This window comes from Podarcis cretensis (assembly GCF_951804945.1).
Source record: "Podarcis cretensis genome assembly, chromosome: 18".
NCBI lineage: Eukaryota > Metazoa > Chordata > Lepidosauria > Squamata > Lacertidae > Podarcis > Podarcis cretensis.
The window spans coordinates 3,200,491-3,218,981 of record NC_137188.1 but is presented as its reverse complement, the minus strand read 5'-3'; the positions used below and the strand labels follow the sequence as shown (position 1 = coordinate 3,218,981).

The 18,491-nt window shown below is 49.2% G+C and overlaps 1 protein-coding gene across 1 annotated transcript in view; it reads left to right on the top strand.

Moving 5' to 3' along the window:
- Window positions 1–2,354: 2,354 nt before the first annotated feature.
- The window catches only part of LOC307207213 (uncharacterized protein), a 127,030-nt gene continuing 110,893 nt past the window's right edge, over window positions 2,355–18,491 (top strand). Inside the window, exon 1 of the mRNA XM_079961017.1 lies at window positions 2,355–2,418. The gene's annotated coding sequence lies outside the window, so the exon portion shown is untranslated. The remainder of the gene's footprint in view (window positions 2,419–18,491) is intronic.

The following is an 18,491-nucleotide window of genomic DNA, read 5'->3' as shown; positions in this document are numbered from 1 at the left end:
GTAGCACTCTGGGCTGCCGGGCAAGCCTTAATTTAATTAACAAGTTTCTTCCTCGCTACCCTTTGCCTCATTACAGTTTTAAACGAAGCATGCAAGTCTTAAACGAACCCTTTAGGGACTCGAAGCAGGACAAAGAACCCGAATTAAATTTCGACACAAATCGGCTTTCCACTCGCCAGATGCTGGAGCAATCTGAGATTCACAGTAGGAATTTCATTTTGTTCCCTCTAGGGAATGTTTCTTCTTAAGATCAGGGGCGGAGAATCTGTGCCTCTCTAGATGTTGCTGGACTCTGACTCCTAGCAGCCTCAGCTAGCATGGCCGTTGTCCGGGGAGTTGGAGACCAATCTTTAAGTATTATTATAGATTGGAAGGGACCCCACCATAACCCTAGAAATTAATGAATTCTAGGATTGTGAATAATAATAATAATAATAATAATAATAATAATAATAATAATTTATACCCCACCCATCTGGTTGGGTTTCCCCACCCACCCTGGGCAGCTCCCAACAGAATTAAAGGCACAATAAAACATCAAAAATTTAAAACTTCCCTGAACAGGGCTGCCTCCAGATGTCTTCTAAATGTCAGATAGTTCTTTATTTCCTTGACATCTGGTGGGAGGGCATTCCACAGGGCAGGCGCCACCACCGAGAAGGCCCTCTGCCTGCTTCCCTGTAACTTCGCTTCTCGCAGGGAGGGAACCGCCAGAAGGCCCTCGGCGCTGGACCTCAGTGTCAGGGCAGAATGATGGGGGTGGAGACGCTCCTTCAGGTCTACTGGGCCTTTGAGGCCGTTTAGGGCTTTCAAGGTCAGCACCAGCACTTTGAATTGTGCTCGGAAACGTACTGGGAGCCAATGTAGGTCTTTCAGGACTGGTGTTATGTGGCCTCGGCGGCCGCTCCCAGTCCCCAGTCTAGCTGCCGCATTCTGGATTAGTTGCAGTTTCCGGGTCACCTTCAAAGGTAGTCCCACGCAGAGCGCATTGCAGTAATCCAAGCGGGAGATAACTAGAGCATGCACCACTCTGGCCAGACAGTCAGTGGGCAGGGAGGGTCTCATCCTGCGTACCAGATGGAGCTGGTAGGCAGCTGCCCTGGACACAGATTTGACCTGTGCCTCCATGGACAGCTGTGAGTCCAAAATGACTCCCAGGCTGCACACCTGGTCCTTCAGGGGCACAGTTACCCCATTCAGGACCAGGGAATCCTCCACACCCGCCCGCCTCCTGTCTGTCATGTGACAAAGACACCTGAGAGCCGAAGCAGCAAAGCATGCTGGGAAGTGCTGGGACTGGACAATCATTTGGGCCTACTAAGGTTATTCAGGCCTAAGTGCTAATTGCTAAGTCATTCTGAGTCATGTGACTTAGCAGCCACTTTCACTTTGTGCTACTCTGTTAGGTGTCGCTGAGAATCTGTCTGTTTTCAGGTGTGAACAGAGTCAGTACGTCATCTCAGTCAAACTGTTTGGAACCATGTTGTTTAGGAAGAAGTTTATTTTAACTCAGTAAAGCTTTTATTCTTTAAAACTCTGCATTATTAGTTTACGCTGCGTGTCACTATCCCCCAAAAACAGTACAGTGGTACCTCAGGTTACAGACGCTTCAGGTTACACACTCCGCTAACCCAGAAATAGTACACCTCGGGTTAAGAACTTTGCTTCAGGATGAGAACAGAAATCGTGCTCCGGCGGTGTGGCAGCAGCGGGAGAGCCCATTAGCTAAAGTGGTACCTCAGGTTAAGAACAGTTTCAGGTTAAGAACGGACCTCCGGAACGAATTAAGTTCTTAACCTGAGGTACCACTGTACTACTACTATTACAGTGGTACCTCGGGTTACATATACTTCAGGTTACATACGCTTCACGTTACATACACTTCAGGTTACAGACTCTGCTAACCCAGAAATAGTACCTCGGGTTCAGAACTTTGCTTCAGGATGAGGACAGAAATCGCGCGGCAGTGCCGGGAGGCCCCGTTAGCTAAAGTGGTGCTTCAGGTTAAGAACAGTTTCAGGTTAAGAACGGACCTCTGGAACGAATTAAGTACTTAACCCGAGGTACCACTGTACTTCTGTCTTGTCAGGATTCAACCTCAATCTGTCAGCCGCCATATTTGGGGTGGGAAGTTGCAGAGAGGAAATATAAGTTCCAAGCGAGGGCCATTAAGGGAATAATAGGGGGCCGCTGAGGGTTGTTACCAATGCAAGAAAACTCCCCCCATCTGCCCTGAGGTGTGGACAGACAGAGGGGTTTGAAGGGTGATGGGGGGTGTTTTTGGGCAAGGGTTCTGGGAAGGAGGAGGAGGAGGAGAAAATGAGAGGCATCCATCTTTTGGGGGAGGTTGTTCTGCCTCTAGAAATGACTATGCCGCAGGATCTGGACTCCCTCCATGCAGACTGAACGTGTAAATAGGTGAGTAAATCCTATTTCTTAAAGCCAAGGCAGTCTTCATCGTGTCTTCTATTCTCCAAAGGGACACAGACCCTGTGTGGGTCCCTGGGACCCCAAGGGTCCTTGCCACTGCTCGGCAGAGAGGGGTTCAGACACCAAAGTTTTGTAACAGCATCAAACAGGTACTTCCTAACAAGGACCGTGAACCTGTGAAATTTCTAGACCTCTGTGAAATTCCGTGCACACTGACGGCACTATGTTTACAAGCAAGCAAATGGAAAACCAGTTGTGGACATCGTGCATCTTGATTTCAGTAAGGCTTTTGACAAAGTCCCCCATGATATTCTCACGAGGAAAAAGATGTTGAAATACACATTTATTCAGAAACCAGAAGCACTTTTACTCAGCATTGTAAGAGATGATATTAATAGGGGCCACTAGGGGGCGCATCGGAAGATGGCTGACAATAACATCTCTCCGACCCGCACAAGGTAATTTGGAGGCTATGATGGGAGTAATTAGCCTCCCTACCCCGCCCCCCGGATGGTGGTGGGGACCGCCTTGCCTGCTGTGCCCTATACCACCCCCAAATTTGTGGGGATGGGGGCACTAGACACAAAGCCCTCTTGTGGGATTCTGGCACTCCTGGACGCTGTCCCTGATCCGCGCCACTAGCTGCAAGAACTTCAAAAGAAACAATTTGGATGAAGGAATGCACATATTTCAAGGAAGGAGGGGGAGTAAAGACTGCTAACAGAAGAGATCTCTGATAAAACACGACGAGTCGGAGCAACAAGAGAAATCATGAGAAGATACGCCAAGACTCGGTATGGCAAATGACTGATGGGGGAGGTGGGGGAAACTTTCCTTTCTTTCCTTATGTGATTAAACAAGAATCCCCTCCCCTCACGAGTCAGAAATGTCGTTTTAAGGACTTAAGCTGTGGATTTAAGGCTGTGTGGAGATAAACTTTCGAACCAAAGCATGTTTTAAGAAGAGCGTGGAATGTATAAGAGCTTTGGAATGACGCAGTTAAAAATGCTGTCGCCATATTGGGAAGTTCTGTCGGAGGACTTGAGTCTGGGAGGAGAAATAGAGAAATAGAGCTGTTTTTATATTGTGGGTGAAACTCCTCAGAGGGACTTAAGAGCGACATCTCGATTTGAGGACTGGAAGAACGGAAAAATTCACACAGGATTATTATTGGTGTTTATCGGCTTAAGGAGACTATCAGAAGAGATCATAAAGAAAAAAGAGAAAATATATGAAATTTATAAAATTCGGCTTTGTAATTCGGAATTTATGTGATGTGATTTAATTTGATTTGATTGGCCAGTTAATAAAAAATATTTTTTAAAAAAGAGATGATATTAATAGACAGGATTGTAAGTTGTTTTTACATGCAATGACAGCAGCAGGAATATGATTGGCACAAAAATGGAAGCAAGAAGAATTACCGACGAAAGAAGAATGGAGGATGAAATTGATTGGCTATGCAGAATTAGATAAATTAACAGGAAGGATTCGAAACCTGCGGGACCAGAGATTCATAGAAGACTGGGGTAAATATACGAACTATTTGAAAAGTAATAGTAATGAACAGATTACACTAGTAGGATTGCAAGAAGTTTTGTAAGGATGATTATTCAAAATATTGCAAGAAAGACTATGAGGAGAACTATTAGTTAATGATAATGAAGAGTAATAGAGAAATTAAGAAATGCAGAATAAGTGATAAAGAATGAAAAATCATCAGAGGCGTCTAAAATATTGTATAAGATAAGAAGTTAGGTTATATGATTGTGGGAAATGATATGTTAAAAAAACCCAATGAAAATGTATATATAAAAAAAGATATTATAATGAGGAAGTTGGTAAAATGTGGGTTTAACGAGGTAACTGTTAGATGGATTTGTAGCTGGTTGAGTAACTGAACCCAGAGAGTACTCATTAATTGTTCCTCGTCATACTGGGGAAAAGTGACAAGTGGGGTGCCCTTTATAAATGAATTGGATGAAGGAATTGAGGAAATGCTCATCAAAATTGCAGGTGACACCAAACTGGGAGGGGTAGCTAATGCCACAGAAGATAGAATCAGGATTCAAGATGACCTCAACAGATTGGAGAACTGGGCTCAAGCTAACAAAATGAATAGGGACAAATGTCAGGTTCTGCACTTAGGAAGAACCAGATGCACAAATACAGTGGTGCCCCGCAAGACGAATGCCTCCCAAGACGGAAAACTCACTAGACGAAAGAGTTTTCCGTTTTGGAGGTGCTTCGCAAAACGAATTTCCTATGGGCTTGCTTCGCAAGACGAAAATGTCTTGCGAGTTCCTGCGGGGTTTTTTTCCTCCCCCCCCCCTTTTTCTAAGCCGCTAAGCCGCTTATCCGCAAAGCCGCTAAAAGCCGCTAAACTGCTAATAGCGCTAATCCGCTAAGCCATCAGTGGGCTTGCTTCGCAAGACGATAAAACCGCTAGATGAAGAGAATCGTGGAACGGATTCTTTTCGTCTTGCGAGGCACCACTGTATAGAATGGGGGACACCTGGCTTAATAGTAATACATGTGAAAAAGATCTAGGGGCCTTGGTTGACCACAAACTGAACATGAGTCAACAGGGTGATGCAGCAGTAAAAAAAGCTAATGCTATTCTAGAATGCGTCGTAGCGTCATAGAATAATAGAACTGTGGAGATGGAACGGACCCTTAGGGTCATCTAGTTCGACACCTGGCAATGCAGGAATACACAGTTGTCCCATATGGGGCTCAGACCTGCAACCTTGACATTATCAGCACCATGCTCTAACCAACTCTAGGCAGCATAGTGTCAGTATCAAGGGAAGTAATAGTACTACTCTATTCTGCCTTAGTCAGACCACACTTGGAATTCTGTGTCCAATTCTGGGCACCACAATTTAAGAAGGATGTTCTTAAATGCTGGAAGGTGTGCAGAGGAGGGAGACCAAGATGACCAAGGGTCTGGAAACTGAGCCTTAAGAGGAACGGCTGAAGGAGCTGGGGATGTTTAGCCTGGGAAAGAGGAGACTGAGAGGAGATAGCAGAGCCACCTTCAAATATCTCAAGGGCTGCCACACGGAAGAGGGAGATGCTTGTCTTCTCTTGCTCCGGAGGGTAGGACTCGAACCCATGGCTTCAAGTTACAAGAAAGGAGATTCCGACTAAACATTCGGAAAAACTTTCTGACAGTGAGAGCTGTTTGACAGGAAGTGGTGGACTCTCCTTCCTTTGTGGTTTTTAAACAGAGGTTGAAATGGAAAGCATCTGTCGGGAGTGCTTTACCCTTGAGGTCCCTTTCAACTCTAGGATTCTATTAAAGCAAACACATCACTGTGGAGCCAAATTCCCACATATGAACATTTTGGGGTGCTAAAGAATCTGTGGATCTTGCAGTGTTTCCCAAGAAACACCCTCAACCAGGTTGCCTTTAACACATTTCATTTCCTTTCCCTGCCCCTGGTTACATGACCCAGCCAATAAGGCAGGGGGTAGCAAACTTTTTCAGCAGGGGGCTGGTCCACTGTTCCTCAGACCTTGTGGGGGGGCGGACTGGTTTTTTTGTGGGGGGGGGGACAAATTCCTATGCACCAAAAATAACCCAGAGATGTATTTTAAATTAAAGGACACATTCTACTCATGTAAAAACACACTGATTCCCAGACCGTCCGTGGGCGGGATTTAGAAGGCGATTGGGCTGGATCCGGGCCCCAGGCCTTAGTTTGCCTACCCATACAATAAGGTATCATGGAAGCAGCTGTGTGGCTTGTCAGATTAGGCTTTGTGATGATCCTGCGTCCCCCTGGTCCTCCTTCAAGGAGACTTCAGGTTTAGCCTGACCATCCCTTCCTCATTCCACCCCTTTCTCATTTTCAGAATTCCACCATGCAATTCCTGCAAATCCCCGTGGGAACTAAATATGTGGGCCACAATATGTTGCAATTATCCTTTATCTCCAAACTATAATCCTCAGTGTGTATATATATATAGAGAGAGAGAGAAAAAAAAATCCAAACCTACCTGGAATCTCTGCTGTAGCTGATGCAACTGTTGTCCTCGCAGAGGGAGACGTCGCAGTCAGGAGGGAGATGGTTGTCTCTTCAAATGAGATCCCCTTCGTTCTCTCTGGGACAGAGCTTGGGACCTTTTTGGCTGAGGTGACCTCTGTGGCTAATGGTGTAGTAGACAGCAAAGGAGTCATCTTTGCAGAGACCATTGCTGTAGTTGTGGGAGATGCGGGTGTCTTGGTGGTAGTCCTCACAGTCTGGATAATTGGAGATGCCTCCAGCCCAGTGGATGTAGCAGCGCTTGTACTCTTGGTTGTTGATGCCAGGCGAGAAGACGTCTCTTCGGTGGGTATCTCCTCTATACGCTGAGAGGGAGCAAAGACAGAAGAAGATGACTCAGTTCCACTTGACGTTGCCACTGTCCTCTCCATGGGAAATGTAGTCTGGTGAGGAGTGGTCCCTTCAGCTGATCTGGACACCGTACTGAAGAGGGAAGTGTGTGTCATTTCAGTTGATGCTAACTTAGAACTCTCTGTGGGAGATAATGCAGCGAAGAGAGAAGAGGATGTATTGGCTATGGTTGATGTGAATGCTGTACTCTCAACGGTGGATCTCTTAGAAAGGAGAGAAGTTGGCACCTCTGTACTATCAGTGGAAGGGTTAGAAGATGCCTCTTCCTGCGACTGTGCTTTGTCAGTGTCTGCTGAAGGCCCAGTGGAATGCTGAGGAATCGATGTCTTCACTTCTGTTGGTGTGTCAGGGAGAAACGCTGAAGTCATGGGAGAAATGGTTGAGGCTGTCTCTGAAGTTAGCTGCTTCCCCTCAGATGGTGTCACTTCAGTCATTAGAGAGGTAGTTGGGCCTTCAGCTGATGTTAACATGGTCATTGGTGGGGGAGATGTTACAAACAGAGGGTGAGTGATACCCATCCCAGCTGATGTTAACTCTGCCCCCTCATGTAGAGGGATAGCGCTCAGGACAGAAGAGGTTGGCTCTCCAGCTAAGGTGGACACTGTCCTATCAGAAGGAGATACTGTCAACCGGAGGGAATGGGGCGTCTCTACTCCTGTTGGTAAGACCCTTTTACTCTCCGTGAAAGAACTCTTGGAAAGGGGAGGTGTGTCTGTCTCTTGAGAAGATGTTACATCTGTGCTCTCAATGGGAAGAGTTGTAGAAATTGGGAAATGGGATATCTCACCATGCGATGGTATCTCGGTAATAACGCCAGTAGAATGAAGATAACTGGATGTTTTCACTCCTGTTGCTGCTGATACTACCTCAGTGCTTGGAGACAGGCTTGTGAGAGACGGTGAAGGTGAGTAACCCCCTACAGCTGATGCTATCCCTGTCTTCCCAATCTGAGTGGCTGTAGTCAAAAGAGAAGCAACGGACTCTTCTGGTGATGAGGATGGAGCCTTCACAGTGGAAGATGTAGTCAAAAGGGTAGTGGTTGACTTTTCTGCCAAATCAGTTTTCTCCAGTGGGACAGTAGTGATTCTACCTGTACTTGATGGTGATGGGGCACTTTCTTCAGCTGAGGTCCCCTCTCCGCTCTTGGTGGATGTACCTGGAGTAGGCTGAGAAATCGTTGTTTCAGCTGCCGTCTTTCCCGTTTCGATAACTGAAGTTGTTGGAGGTGGCCTTGACGTCTCCTCTCTGCTCTCTGTAGGGGTTCCGCTACTTGTTGGTGATGGGACACTTTCTTCAGCTGAGGTCCCCTCCCCGCTCTTGGTGGATGTACCTGTAGTAGGCTGAGAAATCGTTGTTTCAGCTGCCGTCTTTCCCGTTTCGATAACTGAAGTTGTTGGAGGTGGGCTTGACGTCTCCTCTCTGCTCTCTGTAGGGATCCCGCTACTGGTTGGTGATGGGGCACTTTCTTCAGCTGAGGTCCCCTCTCCGCTCTTGGTGGATGTACCTGGAGTAGGCTTAGAAGTCATTTTTTCAGCTGCCGTCTTTCCCGTTTCGATAAATGAAGTTGTTGGAGGTGGGCTTGACGTCTCCTCTCTGGACTCCTTAGGGGTTCCACTACTTGTTGGTGATGAGGCACTTTCTTCGACTGAGGTCCTCTCTCCGCTCTTGGTGGATGTACCTGGAGTAGTCTGAGAAATCATTGTTTCAGCTGCCGTCTTTCCAGTTTCGATAACTGAAGTTGTTGGAGGTGGGCTTGACATCTCCTCTCTGCTCTCTGTAGGGCTTCCGCTACTTGTTGGTGATAGGGCACTTTCTTCAGCTGAGGTCCCCTCTCCACTCTTGGTGGAGGTACCTGGAGTAGGCTGAGAAATCGTTCTTTCAGCTGCCGTCTTTCCCGTTTCGATAACTGAAGTTGTTGGAGGTGGGCTTGACGTCTCCTCTCTGGTCTCCTTAGGGGTTCCACTACTTGTTGGTGATGGGGCACTTTCTTCGGCTGAGGTCCCCTCTCTGCTCTTGGTGGATGTACCTGGAGTAGGCTTGGAAGTCGTTTTTTCAGCTGCCGTCTTTCCCGTTTCGATAAATGAAGTTGTTGGAGGTGGGCTTGAAGTCTCCTCTCTGCTCTCTGTAGGAATTCCGCTTATTGTTGGTGATGGGGCAATTTCTTCAGTTGAGGTCCCCTCTCCGCTCTTGGTGGATGTACCTGGAGTAGACTGAGAAATCGTTGTGTCAGCTGCCGTCTTTCCCGTTTGGATAACTGAAGTTGTTGGAGGTGGCCTTGACGTCTCCTCTCTGCTCCTTGTAGAGGTTCCGCTACTTGTTGGTGATGGGGCACTTTCTTCAGCTGAGGTCCCCTCTCCGCTCTTGGTGGATGTACCTTGAGTAGGCTGAGAAATCGTTGTTTCAGCTGCCGTCTTTCCCGTTTCGGTAACTGAAGTTGTTGGAGGTGGCCTTGACGTCTCCTCTCTGCTCTCTGTAGGGATTCCGCCACTTGTTGGTGAAGGGGTACTTTCTTCAGCTGAGGTCCCCTCTCCGCTCTTGGTGGATGTACCTGGAGTAGGCTGAGAAATCGTTGTTTCAGCTGCCGTCTTTCCCGTTTCGATAACTGAAGTTGTTGGAGGTGGGCTTGACGTCTCCTCTCTGCTCTCTGTAGAGGTTCCGCTACTTGTTGGTGATGGGGCACTTTCTTCAGCTGAGGTCCCCTCTCCGCTCTTGGTGGAGGTACCTGGAGTAGGCTGAGAAATCGTGCTTTCAGCTGCCCTCTTTCCCGTTTCGATAACTGAAGTTGTTGGAGGTGGGCTTGACGTCTCCTCTCTGGTCTCCTTAGGGGTTCCACTACTTGTTGGTGATGAGGCACTTTCTTCGGCTGAGGTCCCCTCTCTGCTCTTGGTGGATGTACCTGGAGTAGTCTGAGAAATCATTGTTTCAGCTGCCGTCGTTCCCGTTTGGATAACTGAAGTTGTTGGAGGTGGGCTTGACGTCTCCTCTCTGCTCTCTGTAGGGATTCCGCTACTGGTTGGTGATGGGGCACTTTCTTCAGCTGAGGTCCCCTCTCCGCTCTTGGTGGATGTACCTGGAGTAGTCTGAGAAATTGTCGTTTCAGTTGCCGTCTTTACCATTTCTGTAACTGAAGTTGTTTGAGGTGGGCTTGAAGTCTCCTCTCTGCTCTCTGTAGGGATTTCGCTACTTGTTGGTGATGGGGCACTTTCTTCAGCTGAGGTCCCCTCTCCGCTCTTGGTGGATGTACCTGGAGTAGACTGAGAAATCGTTGTTTCAGCTGCCGTCTTTCCCATTTCTGTAACTGAAGTTGTTGGTGGTGGGCTTGACGTCTCCTCTCTGCTCTCTGTAGGGATTCCGCTACTTGTTGGTGATTGGGCACTTTCTTTAGCTGAGGTCCCCTCTCCGCTCTTGGTGGATGTACCTGGAGTAGACTGAGAAATCGTTGTTTCAGCTGCCGTCTTTCCCGTTTCAATAACTGAAGTTGTTGGAGGTGGCCTTGACGTCTCCTCTCTGCTCTCTGTAGGGATTCCGTTACTGGTTGGTGATGGGGCACTTTCTTCAGCTGAGGTCCCCTCTCCGCTCTTGGTGGATGTACCTGGAGTAGGCTGAGAAATCGTTGTTTCAGCTGACGTCTTTCCCGTTTCGATAAATGAAGTTGTTGGAGGTGGGCTTGACGTCTCCTCTCTGGACTCCTTAGGGGTTCCACTACTTGTTGGTGATGAGGCACTTTCTTCGACTGAGGTCCTCTCTCCGCTCTTGGTGGATGTACCTGGAGTAGTCTGAGAAATCATTGTTTCAGCTGCCGTCTTTCCAGTTTCGATAACTGAAGTTGTTGGAGGTGGGCTTGACATCTCCTCTCTGCTCTCTGTAGGGCTTCCGCTACTTGTTGGTGATAGGGCACTTTCTTCAGCTGAGGTCCCCTCTCCACTCTTGGTGGAGGTACCTGGAGTAGGCTGAGAAATCGTTCTTTCAGCTGCCGTCTTTCCCGTTTCGATAACTGAAGTTGTTGGAGGTGGGCTTGACGTCTCCTCTCTGGTCTCCTTAGGGGTTCCGCTACTTGTTGGTGATAGGGCACTTTCTTCAGCTGAGGTCCCCTCTCCACTCTTGGTGGAGGTACCTGGAGTAGGCTGAGATATCGTTTTTTCAGCTGCCGTCTTTCCCGTTTCGATAAATGAAGTTGTTGGAGGTGGGCTTGAAGTCTCCTCTCTGCTCTCTGTAGGAATTCCGCTTATTGTTGGTGATGGGGCAATTTCTTCAGCTGAGGTCCCCTCTCCGCTCTTGGTGGATGTACCTGGAGTAGACTGAGAAATCGTTGTGTCAGCTGCCGTCTTTCCCGTTTGGATAACTGAAGTTGTTGGAGGTGGCCTTGACGTCTCCTCTCTGCTCCTTGTAGAGGTTCCGCTACTTGTTGGTGATGGGGCACTTTCTTCAGCTGAGGTCCCCTCTCCGCTCTTGGTGGATGTACCTTGAGTAGGCTGAGAAATCGTTGTTTCAGCTGCCGTCTTTCCCGTTTCGGTAACTGAAGTTGTTGGAGGTGGCCTTGACGTCTCCTCTCTGCTCTCTGTAGGGATTCCGCCACTTGTTGGTGAAGGGGTACTTTCTTCAGCTGAGGTCCCCTCTCCGCTCTTGGTGGATGTACCTGGAGTAGGCTGAGAAATCGTTGTTGCAGCTGCCGTCTTTCCCGTTTGGATAACTGAAGTTGTTGGAGGTGGGCTTGACGTCTCCTCTGTACTCTCTGTAGGGGTTGTTCTATGTGTTGGGGATGGGGCACTTTCTTCAGCTGAGGTCCCCTCTCCGCTCTTGGTGGAGGTACCTGGAGTAGGCTGAGAAATCGTGCTTTCAGCTGCCCTCTTTCCCGTTTCGATAACTGAAGTTGTTGGAGGTGGGCTTGACGTCTCCTCTCTGGTCTCCTTAGGGGTTCCACTACTTGTTGGTGATGAGGCACTTTCTTCAGCTGAGGTCCCCTCTCCGCTCTTGGTGGATGTACCTGGAGTAGACTGAGAAATCGTTGTGTCAGCTGCCGTCTTTCCCATTTTGATAACTGAAGTTGTTGGTGGTGGGCTTGAGGTCTCCTCTCTGCTCTCTGTAGGGATTCCGTTACTGGTTGGTGATGGGGCACTTTCTTCAGCTGAGGTCCCCTCTCCGCTCTTGGTGGATGTTCCTGGAGTAGGCTTAGAAATCATTGTTTCAGCTGCCGTCTTTCCCGTTTGGATAACTGAAGTTGTTGGAGGTGGCCTTGGCGTCTCGTCTCTGCTCTCTGTAGGAGTTCCCCTACTTGTTGGTGATGAGGCACTTTCTTCGGCTGAGGTCCCCTCTCCGCTCTTGGTGGATGTACCTGGAGTAGGCTGAGAAATCGTTGTTTCAGCTGACGTCTTTCCCGTTTCGATAACTGAAGTTGTTGGAGGTGGGCTTGACGTCTCCTCTCTGCTCTCTGTAGGGATTCCGCTACTTGTGGGTGATGGAGCACTTTCTTCAGCTGAGGTCCCCTCTCCACTCTTGGTGGATGTACCTGGAGTAGACTGAGAAATCGTTGTGTGAGCTGCCGTCTTTCCCGTTTTGATAACTGAAGTTGTTGGTGGTGGGCTTGAGGTCTCCTCTCTGCTCTCTGTAGGAGTTCCCCTACTTGTTGGTGATGGGGCACTTTCTTCAGCTGAGGTCCCCTCTCCGCTCTTAATGGATGTACCTGGAGTAGGCTGAGAAATCTTTGTTTCAGCTACCGTCTTTCCGGTTTGGATAAATGAAGTTGTTGGAGGTAGCTTTGACGTGTCCTCTATGCTCTCTGTAGGGATTCCACTACTTGTTGGTGATGGGGCACTTTCTTCAGCTGAGGTCCCCTCTCCGCTCTTGGTGGATGTACCTGGAGTACGCTGAGAAATCGTTGTTTCAGCTGCCGTCTTTCCCGTTTCGATAGCTGAAGTGGTTAGAGGTGGGCTTGACGTCTCCTGTCTGGTCTCCTTAGGGGTTCCAGTACTTGTTGGTGCTGAGGCACTTTCTTCAGCTGAGGTCCCCTCTCCGCTCTTGGTGGAGGTACCTGGAGTAGGCTGAGAAATCGTTCTTTCAGCTGCCGTCTTTCCCGTTTCGATAACTGAAGTTGTTGGAGGTGGGCTTGACGTCTCCTCTCTGGTCTCCGTTGGGGTTCCACTACTTGTTGGTGAAGGGGCACTTTCTTCGGCTGAGGTCCCCTCTCTGCTCTTGGTGGATGTACCTGGAGTAGGCTTGGAAGTCGTTGTTTCAGCTGTCGTCTTTCCCGTTTGGATAACTGAAGTTGTTGGAGGTGGCCTTGACGTCTCCTCTCTGCTCTCTGTAGGGATTCCGCTACTTGTTGGTGATGGGGCAATTTCTTCAGCTGAGGTACCCTCTCCACTCTTGGTGGATGTACCTGGAGTAGACTGAGAAATCGTTGTGTCAGCTGCCGTCTTTCCCGTTTCGATAACTGAAGTTGTTGGAGGTAGACTTGATGTGTCCTCTATGCTCTCTGTAGGGATTCCGCTACTTGTTGGTGATGGGGCACTTTTTTCAGCTGAGGTCCCCTCTCCGCTCTTGGTGGATGTACCTGGAGTAGGCTGAGACATCGTTGTTTCAGCTGCCGTCTTTCCCGTTTCGATAACTGAAGTTGTTGGAGGTGGGCTTGACGTCTCCTCTCTGCTCTCTGTAGGGATTCCGCTACTGGTTGGTGATGGGGCATTTTCTTCAGCTGAGGTCCCCTCTCCGCTCTTGGTGGATGTACCTGGAGGAGCCTGAGAAATCCTTTCAGCTGCCGTCTTTCCCGTTTCGATAACTGAAGTGGTTGGAGGTGGGCTTGACGTCTCCTCTCTGGTCTCCTTAGGGGTTCCACTACTTGTTGGTGATGAGGCACTTTCTTCAGCTGAGGTCCCCTCTCCGCTCTTGGTGGATGTACCTGGAGGAGCCTGAGAAATCCTTTCAGCTGCCGTCTTTCCCGTTTCGATAACTGAAGTGGTTGGAGGTGGGCTTGACGTCTCCTCTCTGGTCTCCTTAGGGGTTCCACTACTTGTTGGTGATGAGGCACTTTCTTCAGCTGAGGTCCCCTCTCTGCTCTTGGTGGATGTACCTGGAGTAGGCTTGGAAGTCATTTTTTCGGCTGCCGTCTTTCCCGTTTCGATACCTGAAGTTGTTGGAGGTAGCCTTGATGTGTCCTCTATGCTCTCTGTAGGGATTCCGCTACTTGTTGGTGATGGGGCACTTTCTTCAGCTGAGGTCCCCTCTCCGCTATTGGGGGATGTACCTGAAGTAGGCTGAGAAATCGTTGTTTCAGCTGCCGTCTTTCCCGTTTCGGTAACTGAAGTTGTTGGAGGTGGCCTTGACGTCTCCTCTCTGCTCTCTGTAGCGGTTCCGCTACTTGTTGGTGATAGGGCACTTACTTCGGCTGAGGTCCCCTCTCCGCTCTTGGTGGATGTACCTGGAGTAGGCTGAGAAATTGTTGTTTCAGCTGCCGTCTTTCCCGTTTGAATAACTGAAGTTGTTGGAGGTGGGCTTGACATCTCCTCCCTGCTCTCTGTAGGGATTCCGCTACTTGTTGGTGATGGGGCACTTTCTTCAGCTGAGGTCCCCTCTCCGCTCTTGGTGGATGTACCTGGAGGAGGCTGAGAAATTGTTGTTGCAGCTTCCCTCTTTCCCGTTTCGATAACTGAAGTTGTTGGAGGTGGGCTTGACATCTCCTCTCTGCTCTCTGTAGGAATTCCGCTACTTATTGGTGATGGGGCACTTTCTTGAGCTGAGGTCCCCTCTCTGCTCTTGGGGGATGTACCTGGAGTAGGCTGAGAAATCGTTGTTTCAGCTGTTGTGTTTCCCATTTCTTTAAGTAAAGTTGTTGGAGGTGGGCTTGAAGTCTCCTCTCTGCTCTCTGTAGGAGTTCCCCTACTTGTTGGTGATGGGGCACTTTCTTCAGCTGAGGTCCCCTCTCCGCTCTTACTGGATGTACCTAGAGTAGGCTGAGAAATCGTTGTTTCAGCTGTCGTCTTTCCCGTTTGGATAACTGAAGTTGTTGGAGGTGGCCTTGGCGTCTCGTCTCTGCTCTCTGTAGGAGTTCCCCTACTTGTTGGTGATGGGGCACTTTCTTCAGCTGAGGTCCCCTCTCCGCTCTTAATGGATGTACCTGGAGTAGGCTGAGAAATCATTGTTTCAGCTGCCGTCTTTCCCGTTTCGATAAATGAAGTTGTTGGAGGTAGCCTTGACGTTTCCTCTATGTGCTCTGTAGGGATTCCGCTACTTGTTGGTGATGGGGCAGTTTCTTCAGCTGAGGTCCCCTCTCCGCTCTTGGTGGATGTACCTGGAGTAGGCTGAGAAATCGTTGTTTCAGCTGCCGTCTTTCCCGTTTCGATAACTGAAGTTGTTGGAGGTGGGCTTGACATCTCCTCTCTGCTCTCTGTAGAGGTTCCGCTACTTGTTGGTGATGGGGCACTTTCTTCAGCTGAGGTCCCCTCTCCGCTCTTGGTGGATGTACCTGGAGTAGGCTGAGAAATCGTTGTTTCAGCTGTCGTCTTTCCCATTTGGATAACTGAAGTTGTTGGAGGTGGCCTTGGCGTCTCGTCTCTGCTCTCTGTAGGAGTTCCCCTACTTGTTGGTGATGGGGCACTTTCTTCAGCTGAGGTCCCCTCTCCGATCTTGGTGGATGTACCTGGAGTAGACTGAGAAATCGTTGTTTCAGCTGCCGTCTTTCCCGTTTGGATAACTGAAGTTGTAGGAGGTGGGCTTGACGTCTCCTCTCTGGTCTCCTTAGAGGTTCCACTACTTGTTGGTGATGAGGCACTTTCTTCGGCTGAGGTCCCCTCTCCGCTCTTGGTGGATGTACCTGGAGTAGGCTGAGAAATCATTGTTTCAGCTGCCGTCTTTCCCGTTTCGGTAACTGAAGTTGTTGGAGGTGGGCTTGACGTCACCTCTCTGCTCTCTGTAGGAACTCCACTACTTGTTGGTGATGGGGCACTTTCTTCAGCCGAGGTCCCCTCTCTGCTCTTGGGGGATGTATCTGGAGTAGGCTGAGAAATCGTTGTTTCAGCTGCCGTCTTTCCCGTTTCGGTAACTGAAGTTGTTGGAGGTGGGCTTGACGTCACCTCATTGCTCTCTGTAGGGGTTCCGCTACTTGTTGGTGATGTGGCACTTTCTTCAGTTGAGGTCCCCTCTCCGCTCTTGGTGGATGTACCTGGAGTAGGCTGAGAAATCGTTGTTTCAGCTGCCGTCTTTCCCGTTTGGATAACTGAAATTGTTGGAGGTGGGCTTGACGTCTCCTCTCTGCTCTCTGTAGGGATTCCGCTACGGGTTGGTGATGGGGCACTTTCTTCAGCTGAGGTCCCCTCTCCGCTCTTGGTGGATGTACCTGGAGTAGGCTTAGAAATCATTGTTTCAGCTGTCGTCTTTCCCTTTTCGGTAACTGAAGTTGTTGGAGGTGGTCTTGATATCTCCTCTCTGCTCTCTGTAGGGGTTCTGCTACTTGTTGGTGATCGGGCACTTTCTTCAGCTGAGGTCCCCTCTCCGCGCTGGGTGGATGTACCTGGAGTAGGCTGAGAAATCGTTGTGTCAGCTGCCGTCTTTCCCGTTTTGATAAGTGAAGTTGTTGGAGGTGGGCTTGACGTCTCCTCTTTGCTCTCTCTAGGAATTCCACTACTTGTTGGTGATGGGTTACTTTCTTCAGCTGAGGTCCCCTCTCTGCTCTTGGTGGATGTACCTGTAGTAGGCTGAGAAATCGTTGTTTCAGCTGCCGTCTTTCCCGTTTGGATAACTGAAGTTATTGGAGGTGGCCTTGACATCTCATCTCTGATCCTTGTAGAAATTCCGCTACTTGTTGGTGATGGGGCAATTTCTTCAGCTGAGGTCCCTGCTCCGCTCTTGGTGGATGTACCTGGAGTAGACTGAGAAATAGTATTTTCAGCTGCCGTCTTTCCACTTTCGATTACTAAAGTTGTTGGAGGTGGGCTTGACGTCTCCTCTCTGCTCTCTGTAGGGGTTCCACTCCCTGTTGGTGATGAGACATTTTCTCCAGCTGAGGTCACCTCTCCGCTGTTGGTGGATGTACCTGGAGTAGACTGAGATATCGTTGTTTCAGCTGCCGTCTTTCCCGTTTCGTTAACTGAAGTTGTTGGAGGTGGGCTTGACGTCTCCTCTCTACTCTCTGTAGGGGTTGTGCTATGTGTTGGTGATGGGGCACTTTCTTCAGCTGAGGTCTCCTCTCCGCTCTTGGTGGATGTACCTGGAGTAGGCTGAGAAATCGTTGTTGCAGCTGCCGTCTTTAGCGTTTCGATAAATGAAGTTGTTGGAGGTGGCCTTGACGTCTCCTGTCTGCTCTCTGTTGCGGTTCCGCTACTTGTTGGTGATGGGGCACTTTCTTCAGCTGAGGTCCCCTCTCCGCTCTTAATGGATGTACCTAGAGTAGGCTGAGAAATCGTTGTTTCAGCTGTCGTGTTTCCCGTTTGGATAACTGAAGTTGTTGGAGGTGGCCTTGGCGTCTCGTCTTTGCTCTCTCTAGGAATTCCACTACTTGTTGGTGATGGGTTACTTTCTTCAGCTGAGGTCCCCTCTCTGCTCTTGGTGGATGTACCTGTAGTAGGCTGAGAAATCGTTGTTTCAGCTGCCGTCTTTCCCGTTTCGGTAACTGAAGTTGTTGGAGGTGGGCTTGACGTCACCTCTCTGCTCTCTGTAGGAACTCCACTACTTGTTGGTGATGGGGCACTTTCTTCAGCCGAGGTCCCCTCTCTGCTCTTGGGGGATGTATCTGGAGTAGGCTGAGAAATCGTTGTTTCAGCTGCCGTCTTTCCCGTTTCGGTAACTGAAGTTGTTGGAGGTGGGCTTGACGTCACCTCTCTGCTCTCTGTAGGGGTTCCGCTACTTGTTGGTGATGGGGCACTTTCTTCAGCTGAGGTCCCCTCTCCGCTCTTGGTGGATGTACCTGGAGTAGGCTGAGAAATCGTTGTTTCAGCTGCCGTCTTTCCCGTTTGGATAACTGAAATTGTTGGAGGTGGGCTTGACGTCTCCTCTCTGCTCTCTGTAGGGATTCCGCTACGGGTTGGTGATGGGGCACTTTCTTCAGCTGAGGTCCCCTCTCCGCTCTTGGTGGATGTACCTGGAGTAGGCTTAGAAATCATTGTTTCAGCTGTCGTCTTTCCCTTTTCGGTAACTGAAGTTGTTGGAGGTGGTCTTGATATCTCCTCTCTGCTCTCTGTAGGGGTTCTGCTACTTGTTGGTGATCGGGCACTTTCTTCAGCTGAGGTCCCCTCTCCGCGCTGGGTGGATGTACCTGGAGTAGGCTGAGAAATCGTTGTGTCAGCTGCCGTCTTTCCCGTTTTGATAAGTGAAGTTGTTGGAGGTGGGCTTGACGTCTCCTCTTTGCTCTCTCTAGGAATTCCACTACTTGTTGGTGATGGGTTACTTTCTTCAGCTGAGGTCCCCTCTCTGCTCTTGGTGGATGTACCTGTAGTAGGCTGAGAAATCGTTGTTTCAGCTGCCGTCTTTCCCGTTTGGATAACTGAAGTTATTGGAGGTGGCCTTGACATCTCATCTCTGATCCTTGTAGAAATTCCGCTACTTGTTGGTGATGGGGCAATTTCTTCAGCTGAGGTCCCTGCTCCGCTCTTGGTGGATGTACCTGGAGTAGACTGAGAAATAGTATTTTCAGCTGCCATCTTTCCACTTTCGATTACTAAAGTTGTTGGA